Consider the following 17,043-nt stretch of genomic DNA (forward strand, 5'->3'; position numbering starts at 1 on the left):
TCTGTCACAATGTCAAAATCATTCGATGGTGTAAGTTACAAAAGAAGTCAAAACCTGAAAGCGGTAAAGCAAACCCCTCGCAAATCTGGATTCATCAGGCCTTGAAGGCGTAACAGTACTGTCCAATCACCGTGTCATCCTCAGCCCATAAGTGTTGCTGAATGTGGATGTGGAGGGGGATCTGGTCAGCACACCGCTCTCCCAGCCGTTGTCAGTTTATCAGGTCGGAGCTGTTACTGAGCAGTCAAGTAGCTCCTCAATTTGTCTCACAAGGGTGAGTGCACCATGCTTGCCAACAACACTCAAGAGATCCAGGCGATAACCCATCCAACTGCTAGCCAAGCCTGAAGTGCTTAACTTCGGTGATCTAACGGGAATCGTCGCTACTGCTGCGGCAAGGTCGTTGTATTTAGTTAATCAAACTGACAGACAGTGCCACAGGAATAGGTCTAAACCTGGAGTGGAGAAAGATTAAATATATTATCCTACAAAGGTCGTGTTCTTGTCCTACTTCCGTTATGTACCCGCATAAATTACCAGACATATCACAGAACACTTCAAATATTATGGTATCTGCTGATGATAATACTTTACTGATTTAGGACCCAAACACGTGCATACCAACACAACTACGAGAACAAAGGTAGATGGTTGTAAGTTGATTGCAGCAGGAAGCTTAGGCCTGGATCTTACAAAAACGGTTGTAATCCAGTAACAAACAAATTAAAATCAGAAAGTGAGAACAACAGGTACGCAGTAAATGAAATTTCGTGTGTGAAAATACGAAGTATTCAGATGACAGAGAACCTGGGCTGCTAGCATAAATTAAGTAAATGAATTAAGACGATGAGTTCTGCCTGCTTTGTGTTTCGTATTCTTTTTTATATTTTTTTGAGTCGTCAGTCTTCTGACAGGTTTGATGTGACCCGCCATGAATTCCTCTCCCCTGCCAACCTTTCCATCTCTGAGTAGCAATTGCTACCCACATCCTCAATCATTTGTTGAATGTATTCCAATCTCTGTCTTCCTCTTTAGTTTTCACCCTCTCCAGCTCTCACTAGTACCACAGACGTTAATCCCTGATGTCTTAATAGATATCTTATCATCCTGTTCTATCTACTTGCCAGTGATCTCCATACATTCCTTCTGTCACCCATTCTGCGGAGAACCTCATTATTCTGTGTCTTGTCAGTCCATCTCATTTTGTCCGCAGCTCGTGGTCGTGCGGTAGCGTTCCCGGGTTCGATTCCCGGCGGGGTCAGGGATTTTCTCTGCCTCGTGATGTCCTTAGGTTAGTTAGGTTTAAGTAGTTCTAAGTTCTAGGGGACTGATGACCATAGCTGTTAAGTCCCATAGTGCTGAGAGCCATTTAAAAAAAAATTCCACCTCATTTTCAACATTCATCTGTAGTATTGCGTTCTAATGCTCTTCTTCTGTTCTGCTTTTCCCACAGTCCATGTTTCACTACCACTTGTACTACGCTCCAAACGTGCGTTCTCAGAAGATTCTTCCTCAAATTTAGTCCTATGTTTAATACTAGCAGACCTATCTTTGTCATCAATACCCTTTTCACCAGTGCTAGTCTGCTTTTTATGTCTTCCTTGCTACGTCCACTAAGATTCGTCTACTTTGTGATCCACAATTCAGATGTTAAGTTTCTCACTGTTCTCATTTCTGCTACTTCTCTTTACTTTCGTCTTTCTTGATTTACCCTCAGTCCGAATTCTGTACTCATTACACTTAATCCTATTCAGCAAGTCCTGTAATTCCTTCCCACTTTAACTAAAGCAGCAAGGTCATCAGCGAATCCTATCATTGATATACCTTCACCCTGAATTTCAATCCCACTCTAGAACCTTTCTTTTAGTTGTGTCATTGCTTCTTCGATGTACAGATTGAATAGCTGGTGCGAAAGACCACATTCCCTTTCTTACACCCTCTTTAACCCAAGCACTTCGTCCTGGTCGAACATGCGGGATTAGGCGTTATAATTATTCGCGTGTGCGAACTGCCATTCGAGGCGGTCGTAGTGGCTTTCCGGCCATACGGCGCTTTACATGATCATAAGGCAGAACATGGTCCCACTTCCACACATACTCTGTTCTTATTGGGGTGCGTCAGATCACAACTGATCTGCCCAGCCATGTTCCGTCTTATTTGACCGTCAGCGGATGTCGGGACGTAATCATGTACGATTGACAGTCGCGGACCTATTCTGGTTGTGGAGAAGAGGGACACATCAGACCACATAACACAGCTGACAACTGGAGGAGAGATACGTTCCTCGTCGTCTACGCTACTTTCGATCACATATGCGACGGCGCTTAAGTCGCCGCCGGCCGCCCGGTGGTTCTCGAATTCAAGTGAACAACTGATGGATAGTGTTCCTCTCCTTTCCGAACAGGATGCGGACGACGTGGCTGACGATGTGACTTCAGCCGTGCTCTCAGTTCCGGTGATTGCTCCAGCTGCGCCTATGGCCGACGCTGATGTCGAAAGCGTCTCCTTGGTCGACGCTCTGGTTGTACACACGGTGGCCTTTCTGCCTGACCGGCGCGGCTGCCTCCCGAAAACAACGCTCCCTTAAACGACGCAAAAGGAGGTGCCGTACGACGCCGGAACAGTACTCTTCACCCTGTCCAAATGATACACTACCTGTTGATCAAATCAATGTATCAGCGTCTGAGACCGTGGACAAGTGCGTCGTCAGAGCGTCTGTGGAGCGGCGGCCCTCAATGTCTCTCGCATCGACGGAACGGAATGTTCCTGTTGAAAGAAAAACAGCCCTCGGTCAGTATTATTAACAAATTAACCTGGTTTCGACAGTGCTAGGAGTGTCTTCTTCAGAATTTAAAACAAAAGATGGTCTATATTCTATAAGGTGGTCCCAGAGTAATGACTAAAAACGTATGATAGGGTATACGTGCGGAATCATCGTAAATGACTGACAGTACTTGTATGTCATTCACAAAATAATAAATATGCCAAAAGGGCTTTAGTCACAAAGATATTTAAGATAATGAAAACTGTGATGGCGAGCCACTAAGGGCTACTCCTTACTTGCGTTCCGTTTTGTAACCTGCACCACGCAAGTAACGAGCAGCCCTTAGTGGCTCGCCATCACAGTTTTCATTATCTTAAATATCTTTGTGACTAATGCCCTTTTGGCATATTTATTATTTTGTAAATGACATAAGTACTGTCAGTCTTTTACGATGGTTACGTACTTATACCCTATCATACGTTTTCAGTCATTATTCTGTGATCATGTTATAGAATATAGACCATTCTTTGTTTTAAACTCTGAAGAAGACACTCCTAGCAGTGTCGAAACCAGGTTAATTTGTTAAAAATAGTGTCCAAGGGCTATTTTTCTTTCAGTTGTAACTATTCACGGTCTCTAAACGTGCAGCCATGTACAAAATTTTGGAATGTTCCTGCTTCTGAAGCCCCTACTGAAGAATGAACGGTACCAGCCGATCTGGCAGTGTTTGCAGCCGTCGGACATATGGATACCGCGGCGAGGAGCCACCACAGGAGAGGAGTGAGGATTTCGAAGAAACAGCAGACCCTGTAAAGGACTGTCCACCATTAGTGGAAGTCACGTGATAATGTCAACTTTCGCGCCGTGCCAGAGGTGCCACCAGCTCCTGTTTCCGGATGCCCTCCCATCTTCACAGAAGCGACCTGCAGCCACCGACCATGGTAGGCACAGATCTACGCAGCGTGTGCCGGTCAAGATCCATATTCTGAAAGAAATGATACAGGCTTCGGAACTAGACATTTCACTATTACAGGAGGTGCACTTAGCAGCGCTACCCCAGATAGTAGGACACGACTTCTATGGCTCTCATGGAGATCACCTTTGCCGTGAAGTGGCGGTCTGTGTACGCGAAGGCATCCTGATTGACGAGATCATGTATCTGCCATCAACCAGGGGTATGGCATACGATTCACTCCACGCATGTCATCAATGTCTATGCTGCTTCTGGTGCTGGACGTCTGCTTGAAAGAGCAAGATATTATGCGGAGGAGACTGCCCCAATATTCTTAGGTCGACATGAGCATCTTTCCTTACTCGGTAGCAAAGATCAATAATCGAATTTTATACCATTCCAGGAGCTGCGTCTCATTGTCCATGATGTTTTCCTGTGGGATAACTGGGAAGTAAGGCGCGGAGACGACCCAGGCTTCACGTTTCACACTACCCATTCGCTTATTCGGTTAGACTGCATTTATGTCTCCCGTAGGCTGATTGATGCGGTGCTCGATGTAGAGCGCTCGACTTTGGTTTTCTCTGACCACTGCACGTACATATGAACAGTGCTCCTTTCCCGTCAGGAGGTCTGGAGGAGTCGGGCATCAAGGAAACTCAACACTCAGCATCTGTAGGATCCTAGGACGTAGACAAGGTTTGAATGACGTGTCAGATCCTATGCATAAGTGGCGGAGTGGAGGCTGAAATGTACCAAACTGATGCTCTATCGCACATTCAACTGTTACAGAAGGGAGTAGTCCACTTGGCACACACACATTACAGACCTCTACTTCAGCACCCTCCGCGACACTGACGGCCAGCCATCTTCCCTGAAAGTGCAAACTGAACACAGCATGATTAAGGCGAAGCTACAAGCGCTTACTCACTGGAAACTGCAGGCGGCTGTGGTGCATACCCGCAGACCTGATGTGGTGTGGCGCAAGAATCCCTCCGTACATAATACTGTGCATGGTCACAAAACACCGCAGACAAAGCTTAGTCACCGAACTCATAGATCATCGACAGGTCATCTGTCAAGCGGACATAGTCGATAGCTTTGTCGAACATATTGCCGAGTTTATCACGCTGATGTTGGGACTTCCCTGGACTACGATCCTGTTGCTATGGACGTTCCGTACACCCTAAACTTGAGGAAGGTGTTACGTTAATGGGAACTTTCACCACCGCAGATGTCACTACTGCATATCTTCATGGGTGCACTGCACAAACATTCTGATACTCAGTTTACGGCGCTGTCTATTGGTCGTGGGCTACCCCCTAAGATCTGTCACCTGTGCCCAGTGTCAAATATCTCCGCTATCTTGGGATCACCTTTATGTCAACAGTAGGGCAAGGGGGCATTACTCGACTCTGCACTGTCGCCAGATTTATTCAGGATGGTGGATCCAAGAAAGCAGCAATAGAATTGGCAACGACGCAATGACGTCATGGCGGGAAGTTAAAATTTCGGCAGGAAAGTACGTCCATTGGGCTACTTCTACTAACCAAACACGCATGCACTGTTTATTTAAACAATGTGAGTTGTTACAGGCAGCAGCTACATCCAGTGTGTTCAACATGAGGTCCAGATTCCAACTGACCCACTACACAGTACTGCAACCAGAGAGCACTCTCGTCCCATTGCGGTCTGGGGGAATAATAGTTCTAACAGGACTCAGTATGTGTCTAGCTGCTGGATAGAGGAAGGAGTGAACTTTTATTTATTTTTTCAGTGGGAAGTTACAACAATTTATTTAGGGATGGATTATGCATAGTTTATTTATTAAGCTGATACAAAACACTCGCCCTATCATGTTTGGGGTCACAGTAAATAGCCTACAGACCTTTTTTGTTGTGTTTTGGTTTGGTTTTAGGGCGCAAAACTGCTATTGTCATTAGCGCCCGGTCTGTGACTTAGGAAAAGGTAAAAAACGAAAATGGAAACCAGCAGCAATGGGAACGAAACTCAAAAAATTGGAGAAACTAAAAGCAGAAGGGAAGCTTAAAAAACCACTACAGAAAGGGGTTGGTTGTCCCCAAAAAGAGCTTCAAATGCCTGACGTCATCTCACTGGCACTAATAAACTCAAGGACGCGATCGGCTGAGCGCGTGTCATCTGCTAAAATGGGCGATATTTCAGGCGACAGCTGTAGACGGGCACGTAACGGAGTAAAATAGGGGCACTCAAGTAAAAGGTGTCTTACCGTCCACAGCTGAGAGCAGTGGGGACAGAGTGGGGGAGGATCGCCGCTTAAAAGATGTCGATGGGTAAAAAGACAGTGCCCTATCCGGGGTCTAGTTAAAATTACCTCCTCCCGACGACGCGTTCGGGAGGAAGAGGTCCAAGCACAGGGAAGAGCTTTCACGTCCCGCAATTTATTATGGGAAGTGTCGACCAATGTGCATGCCATAAAATAACAACACGACGACATAAAATCGTGCGAATAGCTGGCCGAAGAAGAGAGACTGCAGCCTTGGCTGCTATATCGGCCGCCTCATTTCCATAGATACCAACGTGTCCTGGGATCCAGAGGAACGCCACCGAGACGCCCTCCAAGTGAGCAAGCGTAGGCAGTCCTGAATCCGGTGGACCAGAGAGTGGACAGGGTAGATAGCTTGAAGACTGAGGAGAGAGCTGAGAGAATCTGAACAGATAACATACTGTATCCGCTGATGGCGACGGATGTATTGGACAGCCTGGAGAACAGCGTAAAGCTCCGCAGTATAAACCGAACACTGGTCGGGAAGCCGAAATCGATTTGGGGTGTCGCCAACCATATAGGCACTCCCTACACCAAACGATGTTTTTGAGCCGTCAGTGTAAATAAATGTGGCTTCCTTCATTTGTGCACATAGAGCAGAAAATCCCCGACGATAATCAAGTGAAGGGGTACCATCCTTGGGAAACTGACAAAGGTCACGGAGCAGGCAGGTCCGGGGACGGAGCCAAGGCGGTGCTGTACCAGAAGTGGTTAAGAAAGTTTTAGGAAGGCGGAAGGAAAGAGAATGGAGCAATTGACGGAAGCGGACTCCCGGTGGCAGAAGGAGGAAGGGCGGCCTGCATACCCTAAATCCAAGGAGGCGTCGAAAAAAATGTCATGGGCCGGATTAGCAGGCATGGAAGACAAATGGCTAGCATAACGACTTGGAAGGACAGCTCGCCGATTGGACAGCGGAGGTTCAGCAGTTTCAGCATAAAGGCTTTCCACACGGCTGGTGTAAAAAGCTCCAGACACTAAACGTAATCCACGGTGGAGGATAGAGTCGAGACGCCGAAGAATAGACGGCCGAGCAGAGGAGTAAACTATGCTTCCATAGATAGAGTCGCAGAAGGACCACTCGGTCCGCTCCCTAGGAGGTACCATTCAGGACACGGAGGGTGTTGAGGGATCGCAGACAGCGAGCCGAAAGATAGGAAACGTGGGAGGACCAGCACAGTTTTCTGTCAAACATAACACCTAAGAATTTAGCGACGTCCGAAAACGGAAGGCTGACAGGTCCTAGATGTAAGGAATATGGAAGAAACTCCGTACGACGCCAAAAATCAACACAAACGGTCGTACTGGGAGAAAAGCGGAAGCCTGTTTCGATACTCCAAGAGTGGAGGCGATCGAGACGGCCTTGAAGACGTCGTTCAAGAAGGCTGGTCCGTTGAGAGCTGTAGTAGATCGCAAAATCGTCCACAAAGAGGGAGCCCGAGACATCAGAAAGGAGACAATCCATAATTGGATTTATGGCAATGGCAAACAGTACAACAGCACGGAGCCCTTGGGTACCCAGTTTTCTTGGGAGAAAGTACGGGAGAGAGTAGTGTTCACCCGCACTTTAAATGTGCGCTCCGCCATAACTTGGCGAAGAAAAAGGGGCAACGGACCGCGAAAGCCCCAAGAGAACAGTGTGCGGAGGATGCCTGTTCTCCAACAGGTATCGTATGCTCTCTCCAGATCAAAAAATATTGCTGCTGTTTGGCGTTTCCGGAGAAAATTGTTCATGATATAAGTGGAGACAGCAACAAGATGGTCAAATGCAGAACGATGCTTTCGGAAACCGCATTGGGCAGGTGTTAAAAGACTGCGGGACTTCAGCCACCAAGCTAAACGGCAATTCACCATACGCTCAAAAACCTTACATACACTACTCGTGAGAGAAATGGGGCGATAGGTAGAGGGGAGATGTTTGTCCTTTCCAGGTTTCGGAACAGGAATGACGATAGCTTCCCGCCATCGTCTGGGAAAAGTACTGTCCGTCCAAAGTCTATTATAAAGGCGAAGGAGGTAACGCAGACTATGGTATAATAAATGCAGCAACATTTGGATGTGGATACCATCCGGTCCTGGGGCGGAGGAGCGAGAAGAAGAGAGTGCATGTTGGAGTTCCCGCATGGGGAAAACAGTATTGTAGCTTTCGCGATTTTGAGAGGAGAAAGCAAGAGGTCGCACTTCCGCTGCACGTTTCTTCGCGAGAAACGCTGGAGGGTAATTTGAAGAGCTCGAAATCGCAGCAAAGTGTTGACCCAATGAGTTAGAAATGGCGACGGGGTCCACTAACGGTTCACGCGCGCCAGTGCGCCCAGAGACTGAGGAGAATCTAGGCGCGCCTGATAACCGTCGAATCCGACTCCAAACTACCGAGGAGGGAGTGAAGGTATTAAATGAGCTAGTAAAGAAGTCCCAGCTTGCCCTCTTGCTATCGCGGATGACGCGTCGGCACCGCGCACGGAACTGCTTATAGCGGATACATTTGGCCAAAGTAGGATGGTGTCTGAAAACGCGAAGACCACGTCGTCGCTCACGTATTGTGTCACGGCATGCCTCGTTCCACCAAGGAACGGGGGGGCGCCGGGGCAGTTCGGAGGTGCGAGGTATTGAACGTTCCGCAGCTGTAAGAATAACGTCTATAACATGAGTGACCTTATCGTCGACGCTAGGAAAGTGACGGTCATCGAATGTCGCTAAAGACGAAAAAAGTGTCCAATCGGCTTGGGCAAACTTCCAGCGTCTCGGGCGCATATATGGCAGTTGTGGCTGCAATCGAAGGACACATGGAAAGTGGTCACTCGAGTGTGTATCATCAAGGGCGAACCATTCGAAGCGCCGAGCTAGCGGAACAGTACCGACCGAATGGTCCAAATGAGATAAATTTGTCGTGGAGGCAGACAAAAATGTCGTCCCCAGTGTTGAGGCAAACAAGATCCGCTTGGTGGAAGACGTCTAGCAATAGTGAGCCACGCGGACAAGGATGTGGAGATCCCCAAAGCGGGTGGTGGGCACATAAGTCCCCAACCAGCAAATAGGGGGGTGGAAGCTGACCAAGAAGATTAAGGAGATCAGCTCGTGCCATTGGTGTGGACGATGGAATGTATACAGTACAAAGAGGGAATGTGAATCCAGAAAGGGAAAGACGGACGGCGACAGCTTGGAAGGAACTGTTTAAGGGGTTTGGGTGATAATGGAGAGTATCATGGAGAAGAATCATGAGTCCTCCATGGGCTGGAGTGCCTTCAACAGAGGGGAGGTCATATCGGACGGACTGAAAATGAGGGAGAACAAAGCGGTCATGGGGACGCAGCTATGTTTCCTGAAGACAGAAGATGACCGGCGAGTAGGATCGTAAGAGGATGGACAATTCATCCCGATTGGCTCGAATGCCGCGGATATTCCAGTGGATAATGGACATAGGGTGAACAGAAAATGGAGGAATGTGACCAAAGTTGCTGTCAACTCAACGACTGCTCAGAGCTTGCGACCGACAGCATGGAATGGCATTCAGCCGAAGGCAGAAGATCCTGATCCATAGGTTGTTCAGGGGCAGCTCCTGCCACCAACGATCGGCCCGTTGATCGGCCGCCAGCAGTGCGCCTCGGCGACACAGAAGACTGCTGAAGTCGGTTACCACCAGGTGGTACTGTAGATGAGACACGCCGTGGCGGAGAAGGAGAGGAACTGGGTTTCTTATTAGCCTTCTTGGAAACATGATGTTTAGATGAAGGAGGAACCGATGGTTGTGAAGTTGGAGTACGTAAAAAATCTTCACGAGTATGCTCTTTTTTGGAAGTCCGGGTGTCCGACTTTTGGGATCGAGATTTAGCAGAACCCGATGAAGGGTGAGCCATAGAGTGAGCAATCGAAAGTGGGGAGGTTGAACGGGTGATATTTGCGCTGGCCGATCTGACGACCGTGTCACTAAAGGTGAGATCACAAGACTGAGTGGCCGCCTCCTTTGTTGGCCGAGGAGAGGCAAGGACAGTGCTGTATTTCCTGTCTGAGGCACAGTGGGCTTTCGACTGGCGAATAATTTTGGAGCAGCAAAGGTCGACACCTTTTCCCTCACTCTGATTTCCTGAATGCGCTTTTCCTCTTTAAAAATGGGGCAATCTCGAGAGGAAGCAGCGTGGTCACCCATACAGTTGATACAACGAGGGGATGGAGGTGGACAAGCACCCTCATGGGCATCCTTGCCACACTTAACACATTTGGGCGGGTTGGAACAGTACTGGCTGAACCGCTGACACCGATAGCAATGCGTAGGGTTTGGGACGTAGGGGCGAACGGAAATTATCTCATAGCCCGCTTTTATGTTCGATGGGAGTTTAACTCTGTCAAATGTCAAGAAGACAGTACAGGTTGGAACGATGTTCTTGTCAACCCTTTTCATGACTCTATGAACTGCCGTTACGCCCTGGTCAGACAGTTTGTGTTGAATTTCCTCGTCGGACAATCCGTCGATGGAGCGTGTATAAACGACTCCACATGACGAATTTAAAGTGCGGTGCACTTCCACCCGGACAGGGAAGGTGTGGAGCAGTGAAGTAGGCAGCAATTTTTGTGCCTGGAGGGCACTGACTGTTTCTAACAATAAGGTGCCATTCCGTAATCTGGAACAAGACTTTACAGGACCTGCAATTGCGTCGACACCTTTCTGAATAATGAAAGGGTTGACCGTGGCGAAGTCGTGACCTTCGTCAGATCAAGAAACAAGGAACTGTGGCAACGATGGAAGAACTGTCTGTGGCTGAGACTCAGTGAACTTACGCTTGTGAGCAGACATAGTGGAAGATGAGGAAACCATTGCGGAAGAATCCCCCACGATTACCGACGTCTCCGATGGCGCGCTCCTCCCTTGTGGGGGCCCTCTCTGAGGCACTCCTGCCTTAGGTGATTGTTCACACTTCAGGTCACACCTCATGAGAAACGGACGGAGGGACCAATCGGCACTTTCGGAAGGTATCGGCTCGGGTAATCACCCCTCCCTGGGCCTGGCCATTACCAGGGGGTACGTACGTGTCCGACCTGTCTACCCAGGGCGGGGAATTACGCGTTACCCCGTCACCGGCTACGCATGAAAATGCGTGGGTCGGCCTTCAGACATGCACAGGGAGGAAAAAAGAGAAAGGGAGACACAAAGGTAGAGAAAGGAAAGAAGAGAGGTCTCAAACGCCGCAGCAGAGAAAAGGGTAAAGAGAAGAGGTAAGGAAAAGAGAAGGACAAAGGAAGGATGAAGACATGCAAGCAGAGAAACTGAATAATGTGTTACATTTTCGAGCGTCTGTCTCCGGACGTAGGCACAAAACATACTCCCAGAGGGGGAGAAAGGGAAGCAAAGTGCCAGAGGTGAGGGGAGGGGGGGCGAAGATGGGGGATGGGGAAGGATGCTGAAAAGGAAGGTATGCAGCCTGGAATGAAAGGAGGGCCACATTAGCTCGGGGTCCCGTGCTCGCTATGCAAGTATCCACAAAAGAGTTGTGGACTCCCTAGGGGGGCCTACAGACCTGCAAACTACTTGTAAATCAGAGTAAAAATGCAGTACACTGATGTACAGACACGAATAGGAAAACTCTTAAATTGTCAAAATAATGCATGTACAGGGTGTTTCAGAAATGACCGGTATATTTGAAACGGCAATACAAACTAAACGAGCAGCGATAGAAATACACCGTTTGTTGCAATATGCTTGGGACAACAGTACATTTTCAGGCAGACAAACTTTCGAAATTACAGTAGTTACAATTGTCAATAACAGATGGCGCTGCGGTCTGGGAAACTCTATAGTACGATATTTTCCACATATCCACCATGCGTAGCAATAATATGGCGTAGTCTCTGAATGAAATTACCCGAAACTTTTGACAACGTGTCTGGCGGAATGGCTTCACATGCAGATGAGATGTACTGCTTCAGCTGTTCAATTGTTTCTGGATTCTGGCGGTACACCTGGTCTTTCAAGTGTCCCCACAGAAAGAAGTCACAGGGGTTCATGTCCTGTATGTTTCGGATAGCCCAAAGCAATCACACGATCATCGAAATATTCATTCAGGAAATTAAGGACATCGTCCGTGCGATGTGGCTGGGCACCATCTTGCATAAACCACGAGGTGTTCGCAGTGTCGTCTAAGGCAGTTTGTACCGCCACAAATTCACGAAGAATGTCCAGATAGCGTGATGCAGTAATCGTTTCGGATCTGAAAAATGGGCCAATGATTCCTTTGGAAGAAATGGCGGCCCAGACCAGTACTTTTTGAGGATGCAGGGACGATGGGACTGCAACATGGGGCTTTTCGGTTCCCCATATGCGCCAGTTCTGTTTATTGACGAAGCCGTCCAGGTAAAAATAAGCTTCGTCAGTAAACCAAATGCTGCCCACATGCATATCGCCGTCATCAATCCTGTGCACTATATCGTTAGCGAATGTCTCTCGTACAGCAATGGTAGCGGCGCTGAGGGGTTGCCGCGTTTGAATTTTGTATGGATAGAGGTGTAAACTCTGGCGCATGAGACGATACGTGGACGTTGGCGTCATTTGGACCGCAGCTGCAACACGGCGAACGGAAACCCGAGGCCGCTGTTGGATCACCTGCTGCACTAGCTGCGCGTGGCCCTCTGTGGTTGCCGTACGCGGTCGCCCTACCTTTCCAGCACGTTCATCCGTCACGTTCCCAGTCCGTTGAAATTTTTCAAACAGATCCTATATTGTATTTCTTTTCGGTCCTTTGGTTACATTAAACCTCCGTTGAAAACTTCGTCTTGTTGCAACAACACTGTGTTCTAGGCGGTGGAATTCCAACACCAGAAAAATCCTCTGTTCTAAGGAATAAACCATGTTGTCTACAGCACACTTGCACGTTGTGAACAGCACACGCTTACAGCAGAAAGACGACGTACAGAATGGCGCACCCACAGACTGCGTTGTCTTCTATATCTTTCACATCACTTGCAGCGCCATCTGTTGTTGAAAATTGTAACTACTGTAATTTCGAAAGTTTGTCCGCCTGAAAATGTACTGTTGTCCCAAGCATATTGCAACAAACGGTGTATTTCTATCGCTGCTCGTTTAGTTTTTATTGCCGTTTCAAATATACCGGTCATTTTTGAAACACCCTGTATAACGGTCTGCGAACATTCACACTAATTGTAAGCTGTCGAAATAATGCATTGCATATCCCACAGATTACTCGTAAATACCGAAACAGTACAGTACACTCATGCATAGACACGTTCACCATGTGTAAAATTTGGAAATAATGCGTGTATTCCGCTATGCAAACACGCTCACAACGCTTAAGCACCCCAAATAGTGCAGTGCACGAACACTCATTGCACGTAAAAACACTTTCGGACTATCGTTAAGAAATTCGGTCGCGACATATCAGCGAACTGTTCCTTACAGAGTTACAAGACGGAATGATGACCAGAAGCATTCTTCCTAGCAGTCCTAATGGGACAGCCTGTCCCACATATGAGATGCGTATGACTGCACACGTGTTTACTGCCACTGCTGCATAGCTATCAGGGCTGCGGGTTCAGCGCCGGCCTAATTACCGAGCGAGATTGTTTCCCGAGCGACAGACCACCACAGGCACAGCTGAAAGGTTGTCAGTGTTATATGAGTTCTAATGGCGATGTAAAAAGAGGTAAGTCTCCTTCTGGACGCACTATAGAAATCTTTTGCAATGCTTCCCAGGATAACACAGGATGCATTCTTCCTAGCGATCCTAATGGGACAGCCTGTCCATTACATATCAATTCCTTCTCGACATTCGTGAAGTGTCACAGAAATAGTTAACGGTCACTTTTGTTGTTGTAAGAGCTTTCGTGATGTCTCAGCTTGTCTGCGTAGACATTCTTGCCCTAACATAATCTGTTTACGAATATAGTCTAGAATAACAGCAATTGTATTCTCCAACGGTCCTAATGATGTATCCCATCCATCCTCCTGTCCAGGAGGATATCGAAGTGTCCTGATTTCAACATACGTCTCAGAAATAGTGAACGTTCTCATCGCTAAAGGCTTTCATGATGTATGTGCACATTTCCGAAAATACCGTTAATCATAATGATATTCTTGTTGTTTAAAAAACGAGCACTGCCTAGGCGCAGACGATAAAATCAGGACAATTACACCAACATAATTAGAATCACAGTCCTCGAGTAGAGAAAAATGGCAGGAATCTTCGGTGTCTTACAGCTGCTGGAGATGTCCTAATGCCATGACAGTGGATGAGGGACTGCATCCCACCATCGATACCTGGCCCCCATCTTGTTAGAACCAGTCCATAGAGACTCCTATGTCCCAGCACAAATGATGTCTTGTGAATGAATGGAGCATCCTGATAGGCTCTTACTGAATTTACTCACCAAATTACTGATGCTCCCAGTGTGGGAAAACTGTCCGCCTTTTTTTTTCTAGCAGCAGAACTGTTTTGTATGGGTCGCCATGTTGCACTGACAGTTAAACCTTGCAAAATTGGTCTGCACATGTCACTGTTTCTGGTCCCGACCTACTTGGTTGGTTGGTTGCTTACTACCACCTATCTCCCGGCTCTGGGAGACAAGAACACGTGAATTTTCACATGGCTTGCCCGAGTATTATACCATTTACGAGATACTTTTCGTTATCTAGCACGTAGCAGTATCTCTTGCATAGCAGTATCGCCTGCACAATATAATTCTGAAGATATATACTGGAAATTATTTCTCTAGAAACCCGAAACCTTAGCGAGGTGCAGCGTGCTGCAAACCACTGAGTAACTAGAAACTTATCCCATCTACGAACATCTTTATGTAAAAACTCGAAAATATGGAGGAAACTCATATTTACTGATGTCGGTGATATAACAGACTCCCCATCATCCCTACAATTTACAAAGTCAACTAAGGTGCTTCTCATGTCTGGGGAACCAGCAAACATGTCTTACACCCGTCTTTCACGTGCTAGATGGACACACCACAATCGATGTTCTCTCAACTAAATAAAGGCGGGAAATGTGCAGAAGCGCGGGCCGGAGTGGCCGAGCGGTTCTAGGCGCTACAGTCTGGAACTTCGCGACCGTTACGGTCGCAGGTTCGAATAAAGCCTCGGGCATGGTTGTGTGTGATATCCTTAGGTTAGTTAGGTTTAAGTAGTTCTAAGTTCTAGGGGACTGATGACCTCAGAAGTTAAGTCCCATAGTGCTCAGAGCCATTTGAACCATTTTTTTTGTGCAGAAACAGTCAACCAGACAAATTATATCGGTGGGAATAATGGTCCAGCGCAAGCACACTTGAAAGCTGTCCAACACATATGGAGTATTGGTTCACTATTCAGCTGTCTAGAGGACGACACGGTTAAGTCAGCTACATTCCCACACCCCAAGCGGGCTTTGCATTTGAACGGCTCCTGCTGTTAGCTTGAAACGTGAATCATTCCCGCCACAGGCCGCGTACTCCTCGCACACCACACACAGAATCGTCCTAGGAAACAGGGTACATATATATTTTATCGCTATACTTACAATTAAATTTTACAAGTGCGAAAATCAGCCAGTTGTGGACATGTCTCGTAAGTTATTCCTTCGAGTGGTACCACAGTGTGTTAGAAAGAGAATAAATTTTTACATGGTTTGCCTGAATATTACACAATTTACGAGATACTTCTCGTTTACAAGCACATAGCAATATCGCTTGCATAGCAGTGTCGCTTGCACAATATAATTATGAAGATGCAGACTGGAAATTGTTTCTCTAGAAACCCGAAACTTAGCGAGGTGCAGCGAGCTACAAACGACTGAGTAACTAGAAACTTATTCCATCTACGAACATGTTTCTGTAAAAACTCGAAAAAATGTAAGTAGGCTGTTTAGGTTTTTATATTGGTAACGCCACGTAGCGCTCTGTATGAAAATCACTGGCTGTTCTGTGTGCAGCCTGTGGCTGGTTTGCATTGTTGTTCGCTATTGTAGTGCTGGGCAGTTGGCTGTTAACAGCGCGTAGCGTTGGGCAGTTGGAGGTTAGCCGCCAGCAGTGGTGGATGTGGGGTGAGAGATGGCGGCGTTTTGAGAGCGGATGATCTGGACTTGTGTCCATCAGAGACAGTAAATTTATAAGACTGGATGTCATGAACTGTTATATATATGACTTTTGAACACTATTAAGGTAAATACATTGTTTGTCCTTTATCAAAATCTTTCATTTGCTAACTATGCCGATCAGTAGTTAGTGACTTCAGTAGCTAGGATCTTTTATTTAGCTGGCGGTATTGGCGCTCGCTGTATTGCAGTAGTTCGAGTAATGATTTTTGTGAGGTAAGTGATTCATGAAAGGTAGAGGTTATAGTTAGTCAGGGCCATTCTTTTGTATGGATTATTAAAAGTCGGATTGCGTTGCGCTAAAAATATTGTGTGTCACTTTAGTGAATGTCCGAGTACGTTCAGTTTTGCTCAGCTGCTTGAAAATCAATTAACGTAAGTGGTTTACCAGCACAGTCATTCATAAATTTTTCAAAGGGGCCGTTTCAAAATATAGAGGAAACTGATATTTCCACTCGCAAATACCGGAAATACGACTCTCACAGTCCACCAGATGTCAAAAACACGGTCGCAACGGCCATGTTACCGTCACAATCGGTCTTCGTGCTACAGGTGCTCACACGTATCACTAACGATATCTGTGTTAAAAACTATACAGGCCTTATAAACAGAGGTATGGCATTACCTCCGAATGAAGCGATTTTTCCAGAAAATTAACACGACACTGAATATAGACAATGACAGCCGGTGTGTATATTAGCAGACAAACAGGGCGGTTTCACGTCGCTGACGGGTGTAAGCTCGTCATAAAATGACCGAATTCAGATAGTTATATGGCTTAGGATCGTGGTATGAAGCCGGTATAGGCAACTGCCTCACGCTGCCGCTAGATATTTCTCCAGTGTTTGTAACAAATTCTGTCTCAATGCCTCATCAGACATTCTACGGTGTATCCACTGGATTATAGGCGAAGGTTGATTGAGAAGGATCACAAATAGTAGATGGT

This window comes from Schistocerca nitens, chromosome 8 (assembly GCF_023898315.1).
Source record: "Schistocerca nitens isolate TAMUIC-IGC-003100 chromosome 8, iqSchNite1.1, whole genome shotgun sequence".
Classification (NCBI taxonomy): Eukaryota; Metazoa; Arthropoda; class Insecta; order Orthoptera; family Acrididae; genus Schistocerca; species Schistocerca nitens.